A 27775-nucleotide genomic window follows, 5' to 3' on the forward strand; every position below is an offset into this window, starting at 1 on the left:
GGGATTTTGCTGATGATGAGGGACTGTGAATCCCAGAAGTCACAGTAGGAAGATTTCAGGAACTGGGGAGATGTGGGCAAAGGGGGCACACGAGGGACACAGGGGGCCTATGGGAAGTGCAGTTCAGCATATGAGGGGGGTGTGCGCTTCCTGTGAGTGACAGACATAAACAGAGGTAAAGGCTATAATGATGCAGTGAAGGCTGAGAGTGGTGGTGAGGCTGTAAACGCTGAGGAATAGGGCAGTCTGGGGAAGCAGGGTCTTCGTCTTGTGTACAGATCTCCCTTCACCCCACTCATGAGGGTAGGTCTTAATGCAGGTGTAATGTTGGGCCCTGCCCACCTCATTTACCTCATCTTGTATCAGGTTCCTCTTCTTCCTCTTCTGTGCTGTAGCCATCCTGGCTGTCTGGTAACTTCCCAGAACTGAGGTCTTTGCAGCCTCAGGGTCTTTGTACTTGTGGTTTCCTCCACCTGAAATATTCTCCTGTCAGCTGTTTGCATGGGTGGCTCTTCTCCTTCCTCAGCATTTACCTAAAATATAACTTCCTCAATGAGGCCAAGTGTAGACACCTCCTGCTATTCTTGATCATAGTGCCTTTTAAATTCCCGTCATAACATTCATTAAACCAGCTGTTCTTTTATGCATTGTGCTTAAATGTTTATTCAAATTAAAGATCTGAGGACACTTGGCTATGTCTGTTATGTTCCCTATTGCATCCCCACTGACTAGTACAATATCTGGTATAGTAAGTGCTTAGTAAGTAATTATTGAATAAATGGAACTCAGCCAGGGTAACAAGAACCCAGAGGAAGAAGGTTATTTCTGCAGAGGGATAAAGCAATTAACTGTTCATCTTATCCCCAGCTGATCAGTTCTGTAGAATGTTTATTAAAATCTGCCACCTTTGGGAGGAAGGAGTGGCAAACCAGACCAGGAAACGGTGCATCCTTGGACTGGTTTGTTGGCTCCTTTTGTTGTTGGCTAGAAAAGCCTGTTGGAAATGGTGGCCCAACTCTCCAGAATGTCACAGAGCAGAAGGTGAAGAACCACAGCTCTTGAGAGCAACATTTGATCATTGCTTCTGTGTTCCCCTTCTTTTTATTGGCTTACGGAGGGTTTGGTGGTGGCCGCAGTGAACTATAGACCTGACACTTGTTTTGGATTGGTTCCCAGAGTATTAGTGGGGTGGTTCTTGGTTCAAATACACAAAATTAGAGGCTAAGAGGAAGAAGGCAAAATTTTTCGCTTTGCTGACATATAGCTCTGGGTTCAGATGTCTCACTCATGGAAAGAATGGAATAGAATTAAAAGCAAAAACAGAATAAAATAAAACACACAAATCATTTTCTATCCCCCTTTCGATAATTGTCCAATATTAGAAAATAAGGATACATGAACATAATGAAATGTTATAGATTCCTTAATATTACCAATGTGTGGATTATATATAAAAATGGACTGATGCTTATGTTCTGATATGTGAAAATAGAATATATGATTAATATAATGTATTTATATAGAGAATAAAATTAAATATATACTGTAATTTCTAACATACAAATGTTAATATGCATAAGGATTTAAAGTAACATGTAAATGAAAAATGTTATATTGGAGTGGTAGATACAGAAATGGTTTTTTTTTAACTGTTCTTTTATACTATTGTATTCTTAAAATGAAAAGCCCTCAAATCCCTGGAAAGAGCCCATATGTACATGAGCAGCATTATGAACAACGTCTTTCATCGTACGTTGTGTTCAGCTTAAAGAATCATATGTTAAAGAATCCTATGTTGGGACTTGGGTTAATAGAAGCTCCTTTTATAGCACATTCTCACGGCAATTTGTTCATTTACAACATGATGAAATTAGTTTTGCTAAGAATGTCTCTGAATTTACACTTACATTTGTCAGTGTTTATATAGGTATAGCCTCTGAGATGATTTGGAGAGTCAGGATAGAATCACGCATGTGCTTGAGTTTAAAAGGTCTCTATATTGGGGCACGTGGGTGGCTCAGTCGGTTGAGCATCTGACTCTTGGTTTCGGCTCAGGTCATGATTCCAGGGTCGTGGGATCGGGCTCTGCACTGGGTGTGGACCTTGCTTGGGGTCCCCCTCCCTCTGTCCCTCTCCTCTGCTTACTTTCTCTAAAATTAAAAAAAGAAAGAGAGTTCTCTATATTAATTATATATTAATTATACTGAGACAAGGAGCTGGGGAAAAGGTTCTTGCAAAAGGAAAGAGCCATCTTCATTTCTAAACAAAGTGGGTAGACCCAGAGACCTCTCCGGAGTTGATTCTTATGATCGGTGCAGTCTTCTGAGAACTCTGCGATTCTTCTGCTCATGAATTGCTGTTTCCCTCAAAGTAGTTTAGTATTTCATTGTTTATTCAACATACACTTCATACTAGAAGATCTGGCAGATTCTGCGAACACAGATAAGAAAATATATGGCTCCTCCCTGCAATGAGCTCATCATCTAGCAGTTTTTTCCTACAGCTTCTCTCAGGTGGGTGTAGTTGACATCTCCTACTGCCCAAGAGCGGAAATGATCTGTTGGCAAAAGGACTGAGCTTCACTTGTTTTCATAGGGCTGGGAGTTTTTTAAAAAACTAAAGTTATATAATTAGTTTATATTCATTTATTCATAAAGTTATATCATTAGTTTAGTTGCTGAAGACAGTTTACTAGGAGACCTCTAGGACCTAATCAGAGAGACCCAGGAAGTGTGATCTTCAGCATTCAAGAACAATTCTTATTGCTTAAAATAGTGAAAAACTAAAAAGAACTTAAATGTAAAACAATATAAAAAATAGTAAAGGAAACAATGAGGAAGGGGCAGTGGTGACTTTGTGAGTCAAACTTTGGGGCCCTGGAGCCGGGTTGCCTCTATTTGAATGCTGGCTCTGCCACTCGTTAGCCATAAAATTAATTAAACCTTGATTTCTTCCTACATAAAATGAATTTCTATGTGAAAATTAAATCTATTCCATAAAGTTGTTGTTAGTATTAAATTAGATAAAGTATATAAATGACTTAGAACAATGCTCAGGGCACATTAAGCGTTTAATAATAGTTTTCTTTATATTGTGGTAAATGATCTTCATAGAAGATTGTGTAGCCCTTAACACTCTGTTTCTGATGAGTTCGTAAGAAGGCACAATTTTAAAATTATCAGTGAACACAGTATAATCACAACTCTAAAAGATAAGAGACTAGAAGAAACCTCAACATGGCATCAGTTTTTCATTTTCTTTCAAGTGTAAAGTTTCTGTTTTTATTTTGATTCAGAAGTCTATCTGTGGTTTTCTTTTCCAGCTGTATTGAGTTATACTTGGCAAATAAAATTGTAATGTGCGATGACCTGATATATGTATACATGCATCAGCAATAGTCACCGCATTATATATTAGATCCGCAGACTTTATTCATCTTACAACTGAAAGTTTGTACCCTTTTACCAATCTCTTTCTACTTCTCTCACCATGCAACTCTGGCAACCACCATCCTACTCTCTGTTTCTAGGAGTTCCACTTTTTTTTTTTTTTTTTTTTTTTAGATTCCATGTATAAGTGATATCATGTCATTATATGTCTTTCTTTGTCTGGCTTATTTCACATAGCACAATGCCTGGGAGATCCATCCACGTTGTTCCAAATGGCAGAACTCTCTTATTTGCTAAGGTCAAATAATATTCCATACCATATCTTCACCTGTTTATTCACTGATGGGTGCTATGTTGTTTCCATACCATGGTTATTGTGAATAATGCTGCAATCAATATGGGAGTGCAGATATCTCTTTAAGGTAATGATTTTGTTTCCTTTATAAACATACCCAGAAATGGGATTGCTGGATCATAGGGTAGTTCTATTTTTAATTTTTTGAGGAATCTCCATACGGTTTTCCATACTAGTTTACATTCCCACTAACAGTATACAAGTGTTCCCTCTTCTTCACATCCTCGCCTGCATTTGTTATTTCTTGACGGAGAGAGACAGAGCATGAGCAGGGGAGGGGCAGAGAGAGAGGGGGACACAGAATCTGAGGCAGGCTCCAGGCTCTGAGCTGTCAGCACAGAGCCCGACACGGGGCTCGAACTCATGGAGTGTGAGATCATGACCTGAGCTGAAGTCGGATGCTCAACCGACTGAGCCACCCAGGCACCCCTCCCCAGCACCATTTTTAAAAGATGTTTATTTTTGAGAGAGAGAGAGAGAGCAGGAGCAGGGGAGGTACAAAGAGAGAGGGGGACAGAGGATCTGAAGTGGGCTCTGTGCTGATAGCAGTGGGGCTCAATCTCATGAATTGTGAGATCATGACCTGAGCCGAAGTTGGATGCTCAACTGACTGAACCACCCAGGCGCCCCTCTCCAACACTCTTTGTTGAAGAGATTATCCTTTTTCCATCGTATATTCTTGGCTTCTTTGTTGAAAATTAGTTGGCTGTATATGTATGGGTTTATCTCCAGGTTTTGATTCTATTCCATTGGTCTGTGTGTTTGTTTTTATGCCAATACTATATTGTTTTGATTATAGGTTTACAGTATGGTTTGAAATCAGTAAGTGTGATAATTGCAGCTTTGTTCTTTTTCAAGTTTGCTTTGTTTTATAGTTTTCAGTGTACAGATCTTTTTCCTCCTTTGTTAAATTTATTCCTAAGTGTTTTGTTCTTTGTAATTCTATTGTAATTTCTCCGTCTGGTAGTTCATTGTTAGTGTATATAAACAACTGCTTTTGTATACTGATTTTGTATCTTGCAACTTTACTGAATTTGTTTATTCTAACATCTTCCTGGTGAGGCTGTTGCCATTTTAAAATAATTTTATTGAGATATAACTTTCACATCCTGAAGTTTGCCTTTTTAAAGTGTACAATTCAGTGATGTTTGGTATATTCACAGCTATGCAAGCACCAACACTAATTTTAGAACGTTTCATTTTCACAAAAAGAAACTGTGGCCATTAGTTGTAATAGTCCTCATTCCCTGGCTTCCCCCAGCCACTGGACAGCCATTAATCTACTTTCTGTCTCTATGGATTTGCTTATTCTGGACATGTAACAGAAATGGAATCAGAATATGTAGCCTTCTGTGTCTGGTTCCTTTCGCTTAACATAGTGTTTTCAAGGTTCATGCATGTTTTAGCACTTCGTTCCTTTTTATGATCAAATAATATTCCAGCATATGAATATACTACATTTTGGTTATTCATTCATCATTTGATGGACATTTGGATTGCTTCTATTTTTTGAGTATCATGCTGCTATGCACATTCATGTTCAAGTGTGTTTTCAATTCTTGGGTATATACCTAGGAGTAGAATTGCCATGTCATGTGGCAACTCCATGTCTAACATTTTTAGGAACTTCCAAAGTGTTTTCTAAAGTGGCCGCACTATTTTACATCTTACCTATGAGAATTCAAATTTCTTCATATTCTGATCTACCTTTTGGCTCAATGCCGTCTCAGTAGGTGTGAAGTGGTATCTCATTGTAGAGTTGCTGTTATTTGAGTGGAGAACTATATGACATTTTTAATAGAAAAGTACTTTTTAAAAAGAGAACTTCAGATAGATGAGCAGTACAGGAATTCCAATTTGAGTGCCATTTCATTTTAAATAGTTCCAGGAATTGCCTGATCCAGAATTTCTAAAACTCAGTGATGTTAGAAAATCTGGAGTGGCATTCGTACATTTTAATATTTTAGCAGCACCAACATTCTAGTGCAGACCTCTAAGATATTTGCTGTCAGTTGAGTGATTATTTGATGATATCATTTTTGCTTGGCTTCATGCTAACTAGTTTAGAAGGCTAATTGGAGTGAGAATAAGGCAAAGTGATTTCTCAAAAAGGCATGAAGATCTGAACTGTCAATGAAACAGTGTGGTACTCTACTTTGCCAAGAAAGTGATGGAGTACCTAACAGAATTTGGCTCTATTTATTATCCTAAGTAGACTATTTGTCACTTTTTTTTCTTTGAGGGTGAATTAATTGACCCATCCTCTGGGAACACTAGTGCTCTTTCTGTTTAGGGTTGTGGATGTTTATAGAAGCACCCGATGGTCAGCCCTCTGACATTTCAGCCTCAGTCACCAGAGCAAAGTGGGAAAAGAACCCTGAAGGGCTTATCTTACATAGAGAGGGCTTCTAGGGGAATTCAGGTATTGCTGGGCTAACAAGATCAAGCTCCTTAAACCTCTACTGTTTATGGTGACAAGTTCATTGCTGCTTACACTGGTCATAGAATGTGTAGATGTTTTGGTCACAGAATCTTTGCTGAGAAATATAGGTATTTAGGAAATAAATATAGGCAGTAATTTTTTTAAACTCTAGAGAAATACAGCTGGAGACATTTGTTTCTTCCCTACTCTATTTTTAATTCTGTCTAAATTACCCCTTTGCTGATTGTAGAATTAGATTACAGTTGTCATATATAGATTTAAATAAACCTCAGACACAAACATTTACAAAGCACACCCCAAAATCATATTCACTATCAATTACTATTTATGGAACCCTATATTACTGATAATAAGTAAAATTGGCCTTGAAAATTCTCATTTTATTTCTTTTGTAAAATTTAAAGTGTTCTTGGCTATTCATAGTCTTAGCTAATCAGTGTTTATGGAGTTATAGGTTGTAGTCAAAGAAATTTTTCAATCCGAAGGATTTTTATCTTTTCATTTCATTTGGTTTAACTACTTGGTCTATAAATGACTTGAATTCTGTCAGAGTTACTCTGGTTTAGCCACAGCATTGACAACTTCTTATATGTGTTAACAATGAAAAGAGCTCTATAGTATCAAAGTTTATCTTACAAGTTTAACAATTTATTGACCAGCAATATTTTATGTAATTTTTTTTAGAATAAATTATGTTGAAACTTATGCTACCAACTCTTCAATTTTTAAATCAAGGCAATAATTATGATTATAACTAGACCATTAGGTTTAACTTTATGCCAGCAATTATGATTACAATTTAAAAATCTACATCTATTTATAAAAATTTTACCTGGGGGTGTAAAAGCCTTCTCATACTCTATTAAAAAGATGATAGTTTTATACGCTATTAAAATGAGTCATGCTGAAATCATTGCTTACGAGGGGTTCATCTAAATGATAATGGCTGCAAAAAGTAAGTTATACCCTGGTAGTAGAGGTCTTTTTTTTCCATCTGGCAACTCTAAGAATACTTGAAAAGATGTTAGTCATGAACAAACTAATAGTCTAATTAGAAGATCAAATAAACCCTGCCCCAGTGGTGTACTTTATTTTACATCTTTAAAGTACTTTCGTTAACAGTTAAACCTATATATTCTGAATAGATACAACCCCAGCACCCTTCGCAGCAGAGCAGTTATTTTTAGCTTTCTTGGGGTTATGTGCCTGACAAAAGCAATGATCCCTTTGGCCTAGGAAAATACATATGTGTATACTTATTCATAAAAATTCCTGGGATCCATAGAGTTTTCGAATTTCTGTTCAGTTAGTCTCAGAAAATATTAACTGCAAGTAAGCTAATTTTATGAATGTTTTGAAAGTGCTTTGAAAGGTGTTATAAATTATTCTTTATAAGCATTGTTGTGGCTTAATAATTTTTGACTCATTTCCAGGCCATAGCATTTATTAATGGTTTTCTGAGGATACGATTTCAGAAAATTTATATACAAGTCTGGTCTCAGCTGGCTTTATTAATCAATCAATCAATCGATCGATCAATGTATGTTAACAATTACTAATGTGGCCATCTTTAAGCAAGTCCAATAATGAAATATTATCTTTTATTTCAGGTTTATTTCCTTACATTCATTGAAGAGCTAGTTATAAACCTAGATGGCTGCACCAATTTGCTAACAGTATTGAAGATTTTGTATTTTCTGACATATAAGTTCTGCATTCACAACTTTGCACCCACAACTGGCAAACTACTTTGAATTCCCAAAAGAGCTGGTCTAATTTCAGAGTGGGTCTCTAGGTCAACATTCCAAGAGGAAAAGTTCTTAATGTCTTGCGCATAGTGTGCACCTCAGGGAGGTTGTTAGAAGCAACTAGTAAGCCAGCAAGTGGGGGTTTTCCCTGAGGTGCACCAAGCAGGGGGGAGTTTGACAGTGGAAGCTAGGATGTTACCTTGAAGGGAGAGCTTCTCAACAGTGGATGCCTCACTCAGGGTCCCAACAGAAAATAGACAGCACATTCAAATTAGGATAATTTGAGAGAGGTCCATCTGTAAAGAGATAATTTCGAAAATGGGGGTGAGGTAGGGAAACTATTACAGTAGCACAGGAATCTGGTGAGGTTGTCACCACCCCTAGGTCTAAAGGGCCAAGACAGAGAGAGGTTACCAGAAGCTAGAGGTTACCAGAAGCTAGCAGTTACCAGAAGAGTGGTAGAGAGCAGGCCACCTTCTGTCCAGGGATACGGTCAGCCCAGGGTGACCTCCCTAGGAGACAGCCAAGGGGGTAAATGCCTCTGTCACTTTCTTCCCACCTCTGATCTCTTGTCGGGCTCTCTTTTGGCAAGAACCCAATAAGAGTGTATACTGGTCAGCCTCCTGTGGCAGAAAGTGCTAACAGATGACAGGTAGAGAGGGTTTTTCCTGACAACTCTCAACCTAGAAGTTAGATGTTTGAAATACCTTCTTTTTCAATCATGGTGGCATTTTTAAAATTGTAGTAAAACACCGTAAGGGTAGAAAAATTCTCCCTTCTTCATTTCTAGATTCTTTGGCTGGTCTAATAATTAAGTTGACATAAGATATATCAACAGAAAAAAAAAACAGATATAATTTTATACATAGAAGAGCCTCATAAAAATATGAGGCTCGAAGAAGTAACCAAAACAGGAAGCTTTCAGACAAAGAATTATTTGTGAAAAATTGACAAGACAAAGGGATTTGGCTTTGGGGTAGTAAATTGGTGAAGAAGTAACCAGGTTTGTTTATACAGCTTTCTCAGTCCTAAAGCCCCTGTCTCTGGTGATAAGGATGCCTTCTACCCTCCTGCTACAGGGAAGGTAGCTTTCACATGGGAGATTGATCTTCTGCATTCAGGGAGACAAAGGAGGCTCAGAGTATCCTTCTTGTACTTGTTCTTTCTCAAGCACTCTTGATTCAAAATAATCAATATGCCAAATTGGTAGATTTTGGGGTGACATATTCTGAACCCCTGTAATATACATCTTATAAAATGTATCATATTAACCATTTCTAAGTGTGCAGTTCAGTAGTGTTGAGTATATTCACATTGTTGTACAACCAGTCTCCAGAACTCTTTTCATCTTGCAAAACTAAAACCCTATATCCGTTGAACAACTCATTCTCCCCACCCCCTTGCTTCTGGCAACCACTATTCCACTTTCTGTCTCTATGAATTTGGTTACTCTAGATATCTAATATACGTGCAATCATACAATACCTATTTTTTTTGCATGGATGGCATTTTTTTTAAACGTTTATTTATTTTATTTTTGAGACAGAGAGAGACAGAGCATGAACAGGGGAGGGGCAGAGAGAGAGGGAGTCACAGAATCCAAAACAGGCTCCAGGCTCCGAGCAGTCAGCACAGAGCCTGACGCAGGGCTCGAACTCACGGACCGTGAGACCATGACCTGAGCCGAAGTCGGACGCTCAACCAACCAAGCCACCCAGGCGCCCCTGGATGGCATTTTTAAGGTTAGTGTTCACAGGCGTTTTGTAGACACGTTTAGTTGTAGTCATTAATAGAACATTTTCATTTTGAAAGAATGTTCCACTTCCTGGAGATTCCAAATGTCACAGATTTGTGAAATAACAAATAACAACAGAAATAGGGCATTAGAAATAGAGTTGACAAAAATAGGTGTACTTTAGGGTAGAGAAAAAATTTTTAATAGGTCAAATTTGATACAAGGATGTGACAATCAAGTATTAAAAGGTATGGATCAGTATAGAATACAAAAGTATATCAGTGGAGAACATGTAGTTTGCACACCAAAGGAGGAACTGGGTCAGTGGTCATGGACCTGAGAGTTATTTTGCATACTGCCTGCTATGGGTTTCACCAGTGTCCTCATGGGGAGGTAGAGGAGTTTAATGTAAGAGTCTCACTCTAGTGATGCTTTAGATAGCTGCATTTTATTGTAGAAGTCATAGATTAGTAAACTGCATGTAATTGACACTATAACATGGAGACTAGTGCTTCTTTTTGAGCTTTTACACAGCCTCTAATTTCAAACCCTTTGTGTATTTATAAAGAGTCCATTAATTATTGATCCAAAGTATTCCCAACACCTTTCCACAGGTGTAAGGGAATCTCACTCTTGTGAACACCTTTCTACACTGTGCATACCCTTCTGTTATAGATGTGTACAGGGTGGGGAGTGGGGCACACATTTGTGTGTCTGATTATTTCCTCTACCAGCCCAAGGCAAGGACTCTGCTTTTCCATTCCTATCTTTTCTATACCTGTTAGCACTTGGTGCAATGCACATAACATAGTAAGTGATAAGTACATTTTTGTTGAAAAAAAGGAAAAAGTGACACAAATATTTAAAGTAACCATTGAAAGAAATCAGAATATGTCACTCCCAAATACACTTCGACTTAAAAATTATTTTGAACTGAAGGCAATTAAGGAGCAGCAAACGCATAAAAATCCCCCCTTTTTCTGCCTACAAGCAAAATATAAATTTTTTTATAAAAAAATATATATTTTATATATATTTTTATATATATATAAATATATAAATTTTATATATTTATATAATATATAAATTATATATTTATATATAATTTATAATATATAAATTATATATTTATAATTATATATAATTAATTATATATTATATTTTATATAATTTATATAATATATAATATATATATATAATAATTTATATACTCCTCCTGTATAAAGGAGTTTTTCTCCTTTTACTAACTCTTATCAGCCCCAAGAAAGCACCAGAAGAATCTTCAAACAAACTTTACTCCGTTAGTTCTCTTCCATATATTTATGTTTCCACAATTTGCTGTCATTAGAAGCCTAAAACTCCATTGTAAAAATCAGCAATGGAGAACCACCATTGCATCAAATCTCCCTCATGCTTTGAATCTCTTTCCAGGGAGAGCCCAATCCCTTTAATGGCTCATCTGATTAGGTCAGGCTCACCAAGGATAATCTCCCTATCTGAAAGTCAACTGATTTGGGACCTGCAAAATCCATTCATGGCAGCACCTAGGTTAGGGTTCCATTGAATAACTGGGAAAAGATGTATGCACACTGGTGGCAGTGGGGAGTCTCAGAATCCTCTACCATGGGGTAACAGTGAGAGGACAAGATCTAGGGTCTCACAAGGGAAACAGGTAGCTAAGACTGTTCTCCACTCTTCAGAAAAAAATAACACATGCAGGCCATGGGAGGAAATATTCTGGGTTTCTCGTGATGTCATTGAACCTCATAGAAAAGGACTTAGCCTAGCAGTTAGGAGACCTGCCCTTTCCACTAAGTAGCTATGTGATTTTAGTCAGATCTTTTAACTTCTCTGGGTCTGGAGCTGAGGGGATTGAATAGATCAGGAATTCCCAACAAGATGGGGAAGCAGGAGTAAGACAACTACCCTGAAGTTACCTGGGGTGCTTTTTAAAACCAAGCCCTTCCCCTTCTTTCCTAAGCTGTAACGGTGCTGGGAGGTGGGAAAGAAAGGCTGACAAAGAAGCAGGACGGGCATACGAAATATGGAATTGTTCCTCAGGTCATTCACTCACTCACTAGTTCATTCCACAAATATCCATTCAAGACCACCTACTATGTGCTAAACACTGTGCTAGGCCCTGGGGAAGTTAGAAAAAAGCATACAGGCTCTTTGCTCACCTACCATCTAGCCAGGGAGACAGAGGCAAGTGAGTACAAGATGGTGAATGTTACTGAGTGGGGACCCTATGGGCCTGAAAGCAGGGGTCCTTCTTGAGGATGCTTAAGGAATAGGCATTAGCTGAGAGAAGAGATTGGAAATGCAATAGAGTGAGGAAGGTGGAGACATTCAGGCAAGGAAAAAGCATTTATGAAGGGGTGGAAGCCTAAATGGCTAAGGCACATTTAAGGCATTATAATCAGCCCACTGTGACCTGTTTTGGTATAGGCCATAACTGGCCTTATAAATCATGTTAATGAATTTGGATTCTTATCCTAAGTGCAATGGGAAAACATCAAAAGGTTTTAAGCAAGAGTGACTTAGAGATTAGCACTTTAAAAGTATCATCCTGATTATAGTTTGAAAAATATAGTGAAGAAGGTGGTTATAGCAGAGTCAGGAATACCACGGCAAATGGGTAGGGCCAGGATGGTGTCAATGGGTTTAGAGAGAAGGCGGATATGAAAGAGATGCCGAGTTTATATAGTTGCATTTAAGGAGTGATCCGTGTTTCTCCAGATATAGGAGCCACAGGATTAAAGGTGGTTGCATGTATTTTAACTCACAATTGCCCCTTTATACTACTCAAGTTGGCTTCTCCATTCACAAGATGTTTAGTTACAATAAGACAGAAGATCTTCTGTATCCTTTGGACTGTTTATTCCATTGGTTTGGAATATTCTACTGTCAATAAGTATTTAAGCAGGATACAGAAGATTTGGGTTCCAGTGCCTGGTTTCCTTATCTGCTCAGCGAATGGGTTGAATTGAAAACCTCAAAGACTAATTCTAGGGCTAACCCTTGTGAACCCATAAAATCCGCTTGGAGACGCTGGGCAGATTCCAGTTCCTTCCCAGGCTCTCCTGAGTTGCTGGCTGCAGTAACAGAAGAATCAGCAGAACTCCCTGAATGCAGCTCACATTTGGATCAAGGGATACCCCAAAGGAAGAATGTTTGTAGTGCTCTTGTCCCAGGAATATTGCAAAGTTAAGGGCCAGAGACAGCCATGCATATAACTTTGGCTTTATAGCCTGGTATCTCTGGAATTTGCCCAATGTGACACATGGTAGGTATCTACCTTCGGCACATGGAGTATGCACCCAGATTCAGTTTCCCTTTAATTTCTCCCCTCTCAGTGAAAGAAGATGCATTGAGTACATATTCAACATAAAATGCATGGAGTTTGAAAACTTAATTTTGCTCTGTAATCAGAAATTCCAATCAGCAGTGGAGCTATGTGCCTGGGCGGACACCTGAATGCAATTTGCAGGGGATGGCCATGAGAAAGTTCTTCCTGTGGCTTATTTACTAGGGTCGACCTGGGCTCCCCCCACCCAAGGCAAAACCAGCCATATAGCAGATATTGTGGGACATTTCCACCCTGTTAGGGCCCAGACCCATTTAACTGGGTGCATATTGCCTTTTTCTGGCTATATCTCAAAATTTCTCCTTATGTGCATTTTAATCTAATTTCATTCTCATAACTGCCTGGATGATTTGTAGAAAGTGTGTGTTATCTTAGTCCACTAGAGGGAACCAGAGGGATTTAGACATTATTGCCAATGAGACTATCTAAGCTTCTTAGTGTCAGTATTAGAGAAATTTCCAGGAGTTCTTAAATTGGACTTACTGTCAGAATCACTGGGGATTGGTTTCTTTCTTTCTTTCTTTCTTTCTTTCTTTCTTTCTTTCTAATGCATCTGCATTAAAAAAATAGGCTTTATTTTTTAAGAGCACTTTTAGGTTTACAGCAAAACTGAGTGGAACAGGAGTTTTAAAAATATGTAGGTTTCCAGGCCCTGCTCTAGATCTACGAATTCAGAAGCTTTAGGGATGAAGTCTGGGAATCTCTACTGAAAGGGTGGTTGGAACCCCTGCCTTAAACCAAGAATGGGGCAAGAGCACACTGAACATTATGTAGCACACGGCAAGATGTAAGAAGAGAGGCTCACAAGGATTAAAAAGAAAAGACAGAGGTTAAACACTTGGAGATTGTCAATATTTAGAATATGAGTAATATTTCTCCAAATAATTTCATTTGTTAAGTAGAATTCACGTGATTTATTTAGAGCCAGAGGAAGAATCCAAAAACCACCATTACAGCAAGGCTTATAGGTCCAGAAATAAGATTCTAGGGAACCCCCAAATCATGAAACGTTATTTCTGAAATAAGCATTTCATGAAAGACTGCCAGATTCCTGTGGATCTTATCCAGGGAACAGAACTAAGGGCTCAAGATCCAATTGCCACCAGACACAGATGTTCCCATAGTATCAAATACATTCTGGCAAACTGGCCAAAAGACACAAGCTGCTTAAAAAATTACAGCAAGAAAAGAGGGCACATGGATCATCACAGAAGATTTAATTTTTTTCACCATAGAAAACAGCTTAAAATAAAATGAAAGTAGTCTTATTGATTTATAGGAAAATATGTTACAAAACCCAGATGATATGAAGGAAATTAGCAATCTAGTTTAAGAAACACTGGACTGCCTGTCCCCATGGGTGCTAAGAGCCTGTGGAAATTTACAAATTTGTTTTTTGGTGTCACACACCCAGAATCCTGTGATAAGAACTAGTCTTTATAAAAGGTCTCTGAAACCTAGCTTGACTATCAGATCAAAACTCACAGTAATGCTCTTACACACTGCCCTCTGCCCAGGTCCACCCTGACTGGGAATTTGCCACAATGTCATGATCAGAATTGTAGTTACTGATGGCCAATGTTATTTCCTAAGCCAAAGGTAAAAAGGAACGCCTCTTGATTTATTGCTCCTTTTAAAGACATAAAGATTCTGAGCACAAACTTGAAATATTTCTCCTTAAATATTTTTTCTGGATTGCCAGGCTCAAAAGGCCCAACAGACCCTGATAAGTATGGAAACAAGATTCCTCACTTTATGTGTTTGCCTGAGGAATCTGGGCAGACTGGCAGCAATTTTAGAATTCTTTATTATTCTTTTTTCAAAGGTTTGTTTACTATGTGTGAAGGGCCCTTACATGCTTCTGTAACCTAACTACTCAATCATAAAATACAGTCCTGTATGATGTTTTATGTTACGGATATATTTCAATACAGAAAAACATCAGAGTATTGGGAGATGAGGTGTGTGTGTGTGTGTGTGTGTGTGTGTGTGTGTAGGGGATCATTGTATGGGTAAATCTATTCTTCATTAATTTATTTTCAAACTAGCATTTGGAAGGGAAATCATGTGAAGGAGAACAATATGGTAATTTACACTTAACTCTCCCAAGTAAAGCATAAAGAATAAAATGAATAAAATTTCATTTCTAGCTAACTTGATTATCTATCCTTTCCTACATAATCATGTCCCATTGTGAGAACAAAATTTTGAGGTTTATTTCTCCTCATTAAAACATTCCACTTTTTTCTGTTTTGAAATAAATGCCAAGTTCCTTGTAGATTTTAATGATATTAAGTATCAGGATATAGAACATTTTTCTCATAATAAAGAATGAATCTACACTGTTAACCAGTCCCTAATAACTGCAGGATCAATTTCATTTCTTTGCCTGTGCCTATCTGCTAAATATTTTTCCTCCTATCAGCCTATGGTTGCGAATGCAATACAATTTGCAGTAAGTTAGCTGGTTGCAAATGCTGGTAACTCCTACTTGGCTGGCTTGGCTAGAGGACAAGAGTTCTTGTTTGAGGTTCTGATGCAGCTCCAACCCCAGGAGACCATTAAAATTGTCATCTGGTGCTACAACAGCTGCCTGGATCCCAGTTTCAACAACTCATGTGCACTCCAAACCTACATTTTTGAAGAAAAAGGTAACTCCAACTGTAAATGCCACTTCTTGTTCACTTGCAAATTTCTTTTTTACTCAGTCTCTTATTTTTTCACATGTTCGCCACTCCCCATTTTTCTACCCTGTTAATCCCGCTGGTGACAGATATATCTGATGGATTACAGCTTGCTTTTCCTTAGAATGGGATATAGCCCTCTAATACTTTACAACACAGTGATCCAAACAGTTCCTACCAATTGTTGGAAGTGGTCACATGAGGTGAAATCTATTTACTACTCTGGCTTTAAGTTCTACCTTTCAGATAACATTAGATTTCAATTAATTTTACACGTGGTAGTAAAAAGCTTAGAGGATGGGTAGAACTGGGACCCAGATGTTCACATAATGCTCCCTTCATTTTAACCAGCCCGTAGAGTTGAAAATATTAGGGACAAAGAGCCAAACTAGGCAATAAAGACAGGCTTTGTTCATAAATATTGCTGGTCTAAGACTTGTCATTGAGTTGAAATACTGAGTTGTAGTAAATCTTGTTTGATGGTGCTTGTTTATACTCAATTGTGGATATTTTTGTGTGACCAAAGAGTGATCATCTCATCAGAGGTTTGAGAATCAGTAAATTCTCAGGAGGAAGCATGTATTCAAAGGAGAAAGTTTGGCAAAGTGTTTGGCACATAAGAAAACACTACTAATTGGTTGTTGCCAACTGCGTTCAGCAGCTCAGTTTCTATGCAGTCTTTTCCATGTGGGTTTTAATTTATTCTGGATTGTTTTACTAAAGAATTCTGAAATATCTTGATCACAAAATGCTGGAGATCTAATTTATATTTTTATTTCTGGTAGTGCGGTAGACTAGCTATCCAAAATGAGATTCCTACTTGAAGTACAGAAATCTTAGATAAATAAATTTTTAAAGCCTTCCTTCATTTCTTCCTTCATGCACTGGAAAGTCTGAAACAGAACTGAAAGCAGGAATTATGGAAGTTAAGATATTAACTGTAGTTTTAAGTATGTATGTTAAAAGAGGTTGGATTACCATTAAAAGGCTAGAAATGATATAACTTCCAAGCAAACAGAGGAGGGAAATGGAATGGGGAAAACACAGTCAATCTAAAAGGCAGCATGAAGAGGCATCCATATTGGTGAGGAAGAAGTCAAACTGTCAGTATTTGCAGAAGACATAATACTATATATAGAAAACCCTGAAGACTCCACCAAAAAACTTTCAGAATAAATGAATTCATTACAGTTGTAGGATACAAAATCAATACCCAGGAATTGGTTGCTTTTCTATACACTAATAATGAAGTAGCAGAAACAGAAATTAAGAAAACAATTCCATTTACAATTACTCTCAGAAGAATAAAATACCTAGTAATAAACTTGACCAAGAAAACTTTGAAAGACTTTCAAAGACTTTGAAAACTATAAAACACTGGTGAAAGAAATTGAAGGTGACACAAACAAATGGAAGAAAATTGTATGTTTATGAAGAACCAATATTGTTAAAATTTCCATACTACCCAAAGCAATCTACAGATTCAATGCAATTCTGGCCAAAATACCAAGAGCATTTTCCAAAGAACTAGAATTTGTACAGAACTATAAAAGACCCCAAACCGCCAAAGCAATCTTGAGAAAGAAAAACAAAGCTGGAGGCATCACAATCCTAGATTTCAAGAAAAATTACAAAGCTGTAGTAATCAAAATAGTGTGGTAGTAGCACAAAAATGGACACATAGATCAATGCAGAGAAGAGACAGCTTAGAAATAAACTTATGCTTATGTGGTCAATTAATCTACAACAATGATGGCATGAATACACAATGGAAAAAGACAGTCTCGTCAGTAAACAAAAGCAGAAACAGACCCATAAATATAGACAACAAATAGACAATTGCCAGAGGTGAGAGAGGTAGGGGGATGGGCAAAATGAATAAAGAAGAGTGGGAGATACAGACTTCCAGTTATGGAATGAATAAATCACAGGAATGGAAGTACAGCATAGGGGATATAGTTAATGGTATTGCAATAGCGTTGAATGGTGACAGATGGTAGCTACACTTGTGGTGAGCACAGCACAATGTACAGACTTGTTGAGTCACTGTGTTGTATACCTGTAACCAATGTTACGGTGTGTCAACTATACTTCAATAGAAAAATAAATAAAAGAAGGCAAGAAAGCTAAAAGAAGAAAATATAGTAAAATAAATAAAAATCACATGATACAGATCTAGAGATAAATCCAAATAGGTAATCATAATAATTCTCTAGCTAAAGGCAAATTTTATCAAACTAAATAAAATTCCGCAATATGCTCTTTGTAAGAGATATACATAGCATAAAAAAAACACACACAAAAAATTGAAAGTCAAAGGACTGAAAAGGCATATGGGAAACATCTAAATGAAAACTAGTATACCTAAATTACTATTAGACAAAATATAATTTAAGAGTTAAATATGAAGTCACTTCATGATGGACAAAGTTAAATTCATTAGGAGGATATAAACAATTAAAACTTGTATGGACTTAATGAAGTCTCAAAATATAAAAAGCAAAAATGGGCAGAACTATATAAAGATAAATAAATCTATAAGCATAGTAGGAGATATTAAATATCTCTCAGAGTAAATGATAGTAGACAAAATATCTGTATGTATATAGAAGATTTAAAGAGCAAAATCAAGAAACTCAATCCCTCAATTTGGAGTGTATATATATATTTTTGAAAGTACACATGAAACATTTTGAAAATTCACATTGTGCCAGGTCATAATCAGAGCTTCCTCACTCACTGTATATAAAGCCTCAAGTCAAAGGAATGGTATCATATAGATCACTTTTCTAACACAATGCAACTAACTTAGAAATCATTAAACATAACTAAGAAAATCCTATATATTTAGATATTAAAAAACATATATATAAGGTTAAAAAATCATGGAAATTGGAAAACATTAAGATCTGAACAAATAAAAGTACTACCCATCAAATCTTTGGGGATTCAAATAAAGTGGATTCAGGCAGCTCACCTGTGGATAATGAAAAGTTTTGTGGTCAACAGGAGTCCTAATAATAGCTTCATTCCAGTAAACTGTTGAGTCACACATAGAACTCCAAATCTCACTCAAAGCCTCTCTTCCCCAATTAAGGCTGCTCCAAACTGATGCTATGGGAAAAGAGAGCATGATGGCTTTTTTTTTTTTTTTTTTTTTTTTTTTTTTACTGTATCTGAGCTTCTGACCATGCCTCTCTGTCCTCTGTTCATGGGGCTAATCCTGGATCCTCACAGAAGGGGACCCAGGGAGAGACAAGGGTAGGAGCAGGACAGTTACTGCCTTCACTTGTGGCAAGGAACCTGGCACTTGTTTCCTCCAGCTGGAAGAGGTTTAAAGCTGGTATTTCTCTGGTGTGTGTTTGTGGATCTATGGAGGCTCCACCTGGAATATATCCCTCCATTGCTCCTGAGATAGGGATGATATTTTTCTCCATTCAATGTCTTCCCTCAACCCCTGGGACTTGGAAATCCACTCCTTCTGTTAAGGTCACAGCCTGCTTTAAGAAGACTATTGGGCAGACTAACTCTCTCTCCATTGTGGCCACTTCTAACCCAGGGAATATCAAATAAAGTGGGTTCAAATACAGAAAAATTATATTAAAAAAAGAAGAAAGGCTCAAAATCAATGAGTTAAATATCTAACTGAAGAAATTAGAACAATGGAATAAACACAAAGAAAGTAAAAGGGAGAAAAAATGCAATTGCAGAGTAGAAACAATGAAATATAAAACACACAGTAGAGAGGATCAACATATTTCAAATTTGATTCCTTGAAAAGGCTACAAACAGCAAACCTCTGGAAAAACTAAGGAAAAAAGGGAGAATATTCTCAAAGCATATCATGAATGAAAAGAAGGACAAAAATAAAGATATCAAAAAGTCATTATGAGAAAAATCAATAAATTATAAACCTCAATCGAATGAATACATTCATATGAAAATATGACTTGCTAAATCTATCCCAGGAAAAAATAGAATCTGAAAATTCCTATAACCATTAAAGACATAAATTAGCTAAAAATCTTTGCACAAAGAAATTTTGTTCTTCAGATAGTTCTAATCTTACACACTTACAGAGAATAGAAACTGAGGGAATATTCCCCAACTTATTTCATGCAGTCAACATTACCTTGATGCCAGATCTAGACAAGGACATTACAACCGAAATGAACAAGCAAAATACTCTCAATCATGACCATAGATACAAATCCTTAAAAAAATTCATATTAGCAAACTGAATCCAAAAAGGCATAAAAAGATTGTATATTATGATTAATTACATTTATCCCATGAGCGTAATATTGGTTCACTTTTAATTTGTTTACTACCTCATAAATTGAGAAAAAAATCATGAGATTATTTCAACATTGTGCAGAAGAAAAACACTAGAAAAACCTCAACATTTATTCAGATTTAGAAAAATTCTTGGCAAACTGACAGTTATTATCACAGCTTGGGTTCCTCAGTAAGAAGAGTCTGAGATGGAGATTAACATACAGGAGGTTTGTTAGGGATTGTTCTTGGTATCTGTACCTCTTGAGGGAAAAGAAAGAAAGTAGAGGTACACAGAGGGAGGAGAAGTTGGGTTGTAGTGTAGCCTCAGGGAAAGCCTCAGCCAACCCTAAAGACAGCTCTGAAATGAGGCTGGCCCTTTGGAATTGCCCTGATTTGGAATGAGTAGGTTGGGCCTTACCTCATGTCAGCCAATCACCTGAGGTAGGCTGCTCCAGGAAGTAGGTGTGACATAGGTGAGGGGACTCTTCTCAGCTGAAGAAGGCAGACAGCTGAGGATTATCTGCTAGCAGGACTCCTACCTGCTGGGAAGAATTACTTCAGCTCAGAAGGGGGACCTCAGAAGCACACACAGTGTCCTTTACAAGTACATACAAAAAGCATATAGCAGATGTCAAATTTAATGGTAAAATGTTGAGAGATTCCCTTTAAGATTAGAAAATCAAGACAAGGAGGTTCATTATCACCATTTCTATTCAGCATTGTGTGGGGAGGCATGAAAAAAGAAAAGGTTTAAGGATTAAAAGATAAACAAAATGAATGTGAATTGCAGGTGATGTTACTTTCATCACAATCTACAAATAATTATAATAAAAAACAGTTTGAGTTTTTGGATGCAAAGTAAATATATGTAGGTATCTGTATGTATGTGTGTCAACTGCATTTCTATATTCAAGAAATAATTTAGAAAACCTTATTTAAAAATACAATTTACAATGGCATAAAAATAACTGGAAATAAATCTATCAAAAATATGTAATACCTTCATGGAGAAAATGATAAAGCTTTATCAAGAGATGTTAGAAAATGTGTAAATAAATAGAAAGATATATAATATTTATGGATATAAGACTTTTTAAAATTTTTTATTTATTTTGAGAGAGAGAGAGTGTGTGCGAGAGAGTACAAGCAGCGGAGGGGCAGAGAGAGAGAGGGAGAGAGAGAATCCCAAGCAGGCCCAGAGCTGTCAGCACAGAGCCAGATGTGGGACTGGATCCCAGGAACTATGAAATTATGACTTGAGCCAAAATCAAGAGTCAGACGTGTAACCAACCGAGCCACCTAGGCACTCCTAGAAGACTCTTAAATAACTATATTAGTTCTCTCTAAATTGATTTATAGATTTGATGAAATTCCAATAAAGCAAAAATACCGCTGTGGTTTTTGTGAAATTTAACAGGCTGATTTGAAAATTTATATGGAAGAATATAACACCAGGGAGGAAGAAGAAATATGGGAAAACTTGCATTACTGGGTATAATGACTTATTATCAGACTACATAATTAAGAATATAATGTTGATACAGGATGAGACAGACAAATGGAACAGAACAGGAAATAGAGTCCAGAAAGAAATCTGTGCATATATAGAAACTTGATTTGTATAGATCTGTGGGAAAGAGCAGATTATTTCATAAATGGCTTAAGGACAATTTGTTATCCATATATTTTTTAAAAATCTGAAGATAGATTTTTATCTTATAAATCAATCTAGGTGGTTAGATACCTAATGTGAAAGGCACAACCATACACTTTTAGAATAGCATATAGGAAATATCTTCAAATTCTTGAATAAGGAACAGTTTCTTAAAGAAGACACAGAAATGAGAATTACACAGGAAAACGTTAACACACTCAACTGTCTTAAAATTAAGCATTCAGGTGATAAAAGACACAGTAACGAGAGTAAAAAAAAAACTCAAAAATTGGAGAAATTATTTACAACTCCTATTATTAACAAAAGATTAATATCTAGAATATAAAAACTTAGATCAATATAGGAAAGGCAAAGAAACCAAATTAAAATGAAGAAAACATATGAGCTAGATATTTACAAGAAAGGAACACAGTCTATAACCAGAGGAAAAGATGTCAACCTCATGAGTAATCAGGGAACTTCAAACTAAACTAAAAATGAGCAGTATAAGTTATCAGTTATCTTTTGCTCCAGAACTCAACAGCTTAAAACTACAATAAGCATTTATCACCTCACATAGTTTCTGTGGGTCCAGAATTTGCAAGTGGCTTAGCTGGGTAGTTGTTGCCTGGGGGTATCTTCTGCGCTTGCAGTCAAGAGGTTAGCTGGGCTGTAGTCTTCTAAAAGCTTCACCGGGACTGGAAGATCTGCTTCCAAGATAGCAATAACCAACATCAACTTGCTAGCCATGCAAGTGGCCCTTGTGGAGAAATAGCTTAGTGTCCTTTTAACATGGCAGCTGGCTTGTCCCAGAGCAAGTGATCCAAAAGAAAATCTGGCAAAGCTGTGATGTCCTTTATGAGCTCACCTCAGAAATAAGAGCCTTTCATTTCTACAACATCTTATTGTTTATGTAGGTCAGCGGTATTTATTGTGGGAGCACAGTCTGGAAGGAGAGGAATATCAAGAGGCAAGATTCACTGAGAAACATCTTGGGTGCTAGCTACCTCAGGCATAATTGCACATCTAACAGAATGCAAGAACTTAGACATCCACCACTCCCTGTCATGAAAGGGACAAAATTATACTCACTAGGACCACATGGGAAAAACTCAAGGCAGGAGAGTTATTGTGTTCTATAGGCCCCCTTTCTTACTATTTTTCTGGCAAGAGAGAGGAACAAGGACCATTAAGACATGTCTCTCCTTAACCCAAGAGGCTAGAGCAATAGAAACTCTGTCATCTGCATGTGCAAATATAAACAGGCACAACCATGTTAAGGAATATTTGCATTTCCTAGGTGATATGAACTCATTATGAGTTGAACTCATTTGAACAACCTGTGATCCAGCAACTTCACTCCTGGTATATATGTTAAAGATAGTTGTACACATGTGTCCTAGAAAAGATGTTCACAAAAGCCTTGCTCTAAATAGCAAAAATTCATAAATAATCCATTAGCAAATAAACTAATTATGGTATATTTCCTCAAGTGGAATACTATACTGTAATACAGAATGAATGAACTAAGTATATGCATCATCTTAGATAATCTCAAAGACAATGCTGAACAAAACACAAAAGTCACAAAGGAAAATGCACAATTTATTCTTTAGAGATCTATGTATAGGAGATAAAACTGTAAAGACAAGAATGATCAATACAAAATATCGGATGGTAGCTACTTCTGTGGGAGAGGGATACTCCTGGGTAAGGGAGGGGCACTGATAATGTTCTATTTCTCAATGCCATGCAAGTTTACTATGATTCTTTAAACTCTACAGATACATGTTGTACAGCTTTTTTTGTAAAGATGATATGCTTCACAACAAAAAAATTGCAAATTAAAGTATTCTTAAAAAGAGACATAGCCCTGGCATTTTAAATTATTTCAGTGAGCAAATTGTTCTAAAATATTCATCATTACACATCAAGTATCTATCCAACCTCCATTCTCCTTCATCAAAACAGAAAAGTATAAATATATCAAGCCTGAAAAAGGGAGCGGAGTTTCCTCAATTCACAAATGTTACCACAAAAGTCATGGTAATTTGCCCTCAGAGCTCCTTTTGATTCATTGTCTGGCTCCAGATCTTTGATGTGTATTTTCAGGAGAATAGCTAAAATAGACTGAGAATAATAAGCCCAAACCTAACCCTCATGCAAAAGAAAGATTAGAATTTCATTGAAATTGATTCACTGTGTGAATCCTACTCCTTTTCAGGTCTGTGGCATCCATGCCATTTTAATATTAAAATACGTATTACTCTCTTTATTCTTCTTAATGTTCTGCAAATATTTCAGCGTAGAAATCTCATCATCTCCAGATGAGTTACCCAGATGGCCCTAAATATTAGGATTCTCCTGTTGATAAAAGAATCAACAGAAAAAATATTTCCAGAAATACAGTACAATTTTTCAAACATGTATGTTAATCACTAAAAATATTTTTAAATTCATTCCAAGTTGCAGACAGTTTTCAGTAATGTATATTCATTTTAGCTGCATAATTTTATCAAAAACAATTCATTGGCATTAAAAAAAATCAGCACAGATTTGATAGACTGGACTATCAGCAGGGTTTTGGGTTCTTGGTTTTTTGGGGTTTTTTGTTTTTTTTTTTTTTTTTTTTTTGCATTTGACAGTTCATATTTTCCTTGATTTGTCCATTAACAATGACATTCAGAGTAGAGCTACAGATCACCAGACAGGTGTGGCATCACACAAGCTTCTGTTTCCTGATCCATTTGTGGTGGCAGTGCCCATGGACAGGCATACAGGAACTCATGTTTAGTCCCTGTCTCTTACATTACTCCTTCCAGAGTTGTGGTGAGGAAACCAGAACTATAGAAAACCCAAGTGTTGAAAGCTATCTTTTACTTCCTTTGATTCAGGCAGTAAGTGCTGCATATGACCACGCAGTAGTGTGAAAGCCATAAAACATCTAAGATCGGCCTTGGGCACTTCTTAAAGTGAGTATCCTGAAAAACAAGGGAACTTCATCATGGAGCTAAACATACACACCTGGCCCAGGAGTCTAAGAGGCTGAGGGATTACGGGAAGGTGGATAGTAGCAGGTCTGGCTGTTGCTTTACACCCAGGAGGTGAGCCAGCAGATAAGTGACAATGGATGTGAGCTACCAAAACCAAATCTGACTGATTGAAACTATAAAAGAATTTACTGGAAGGACTTGGGGTACCTAATTGAAGTGAAGAAATAATTGACCCATCAGACTTTGGAAAGGGCAGGAATTAGGGTAGATCCAGGAATCTAGATAGTGGGGCCTAGACAGTATTTTTTTCCTAGGTACTATCATAAAAATAAATTCACGTCAGTATTTCTAAGTTCTTGTATCACTGTGCTTAACTTTCAAATTCCTGTTATAGTCTGGCCTGGTTTGGGTCATAGGATTCTTCTTGACAAGACGAAGTTATGCTGTGATGGAAAATTTGACCTAGGTTTGCTACAGTGATAGGTTTGGGATGGGATGGGAAGAGATCCCGTGTTTTCCAAAGGAAAATCAAGGGTCGTTCCTAAAGAATATGGGCATTGATGTTGGGCTAGAAAAATAGCAGATATCCACTAGAACCCTTTGATCAGAAATTAATTTTGCTGTATTCTTACCTAGAACCACTGTACAATTTAAATGAATGCTATAAACGTTTGGGCCTTAGTCTGCTTGGACTGCTATAACAAAATACCAAAAATTGGGTGGCTTGCACAGGAGAAATTTATTTTCTCACAGTTTTGGAGCCTGGAAGTCTGAGATCATGGTACCAGCACGGTTGGGTCCTGGTGGGAGCCCTCTTCCTGTTTATCGATGGTCACCTTCTCCTTGTGTCCTCACAAGGGATCTCCTGTCTCTCTCTTCCTCTTATAAGGCCACAAATCCTATAGGATTAGGACCCCACCCTTGTGACTTCATTTAACCTTAATTATGTCTTAAAATTCTCATCTTCAGATATAGTCATATTGAGGGTTAGGGCCTCAAAATATATATTTTGTGGGGACATAATTCAGTTCTTGGCAGGTGCCCACTATGGGGCTCACAATTTGCCAAATAACTCACTTTGATAGTCCTCTTGTCCTCATGCACAAATTTGATGCAATGTCTGCTGAGTGAGCGCCATTTCCTGAGCAATCTGTCGGGGTTTGCCAGGCTCTGTGGAGAGCCCTTCCTCTACTCCTGGACCAAGAGTGAGCCCCCGATGTGAGAGGCTCTGCCTCTGATGGCTCATCTGACTCTACTACTTTTTTGCAGTTCAGCTCTATGGCAGGCACTGCTCCAATCTTGGTAGTGTCTCCTCTTCTGTTTTTCTGACACCCCACCAGAAATTACTAAGAGAGGCCATGTGGAATTGTGAAGATGTGAAAGTCAGAGCACCTGTGTTCTATTCCCAGCTCTAGCATTTACAAGCTGTGTGACTTTAAGGAAATCACTTAACTTCAGTAAGCTCACAGATGCCACAAAAGTGTTGCTTTCTTACAAATTCAGGGCTAGGTGTTGAGAAGCCGGTGATGTGTGCTACGAAGAAAAAGTGTAGGATGCTATAGAACATGTGGGGAGGGTGGGCAGCTACCAACTAATCTGATAGCGTAGGTCACTGAAGTCTTTCCAGAGGAAATGATCTTGGATAAGAAAAATGAAAGAGGAGCAGGAGTTGCCTGGGAGCAGGGGAGGGGGCAGTGAGGGGTAGGGGTGGGGGAACACACAAGGCAGAGAGAAGAGCATGTGTCCAGGCCCTGAAGTGGGAGGGACCTGGCACATTGAGCTTTGCCTGGATCAAAGAGAGGTGTGGCAAGAGTCATGCATGTAAGGAGAAGGTGGGCAGGAAGGCAGACGTAAAAGCATACAGCCATTAGCCCTGTCAAAGATTGTGTTCTCTTCGGTGCCTGGGTGGTTCAGTATTTTGGCTGAGGTCATGATCTCATGGTTCGTGAGATTGAGCCTTGAGTCGGAGTCTGGGCTCATAGCATGGGGCCTGCTTGGGATTCTCTCTCTCTCCCTCTCTCTCTGCCCCTCCCTCGCTCACACTCTCTCACTCTCAAAATAAGTAAATAAACTAAAAAAAAAAAAAAAAAAAAAAAAAAAAAGATTTTGTTCTCTGTCCCAGGACCTAAGGTAGGAGTAGGGGAGAGGCAGGTTCCAATATGTGTTTTCAAAAGATCATTTGGACTGGTGATTCTATTGGGTTTGGTGTAGGATCAAATGAGATATATAAACTACTCATGTGTGTATGGTTACTTGGGATCTCTAGTTCCCTGATTACTAGAGAATATGATTTTTCAACTTCCTTCCTGTATTAGTTTTTATATGGCTGCTGTAACAAATTACCACGAACTTAAAACACTACAATGTATTACCTTCCATTCTGGAGGTCAGAAGTCCAAAACAGGTCTCACCGGGCGAAAATCAAAGTGTAGGCAGGGCTGCGTCTCTTCTGGAGGATCTTAGGGAGAATCTGTTTCCTTGCCTTCTCCAGCTTCTAGAGGCCATCTTCTTGGCTCATGGCCCTTCCATCTCCAAAGTCAGAAACATCCAGTCAAACCTTCCTTGTTTCCTGTCACACTCACACTCTCCTTCATCTCTTTCTCACTTACGAGGATTCGTGTGATTACATTGGGTCCACGTGGGTAATCCAGGAAACTCTCCCCATCAGATCTTTTGCTTAATCACATCCGCAAAGTCCTTTTTGCCACGTAGGGCAACACACCCACAGGTTCTGGGGGTTAGGACATAGACACCTAGGGTGGGGGGCATTATTTTGCCTACCACTCCTTAGTGTAGCTTTACCATGTCCAAATAATGGATGGAATTGTTTTCTCTCTTTTCGGTTTTGTTCTCAGTGTGTTACTGAACAGTAAGGTGAAACACAGGGGACATCCAAAGTTGGATGAGTCTTTTGTTTGTTTGTTTTCCTTGTATCTGAGAGATTTCAAGAGAATCCCAGAGAGCTTCCTCTTTATGAGAGGGTCAGGTGTCAAAACCACAGCCCTCTCTCAGCTGCTATGCAGAAGAGCTCAGCAGGTTGTTTCTGACTCTCACAGCTGACTCACTGTTCTCAGACTATTCCAGTCAGTATCTGGAAATCTTTAACTATGAGTGCTCTGTTGAGCAAGA

General features: G+C 37.7%; 1 long non-coding RNA gene across 1 annotated transcript; it reads right to left on the reverse strand.

The window, feature by feature from the left end:
• On the reverse strand, positions 1-27495 carry LOC122238725. The gene is made up of 3 exons (XR_006217841.1): positions 27019-27495; positions 8135-8231; positions 1-473 (listed from the first exon to the last, which is right to left on the reverse strand). It is a non-coding gene; the product is annotated as an uncharacterized LOC122238725 (long non-coding RNA).
• Positions 27496-27775: the final 280 nt, after the last annotated feature.

This window comes from Panthera tigris, chromosome B2 (assembly GCF_018350195.1).
Source record: "Panthera tigris isolate Pti1 chromosome B2, P.tigris_Pti1_mat1.1, whole genome shotgun sequence".
In the NCBI taxonomy this organism is placed as follows: Eukaryota; Metazoa; Chordata; class Mammalia; order Carnivora; family Felidae; genus Panthera; species Panthera tigris.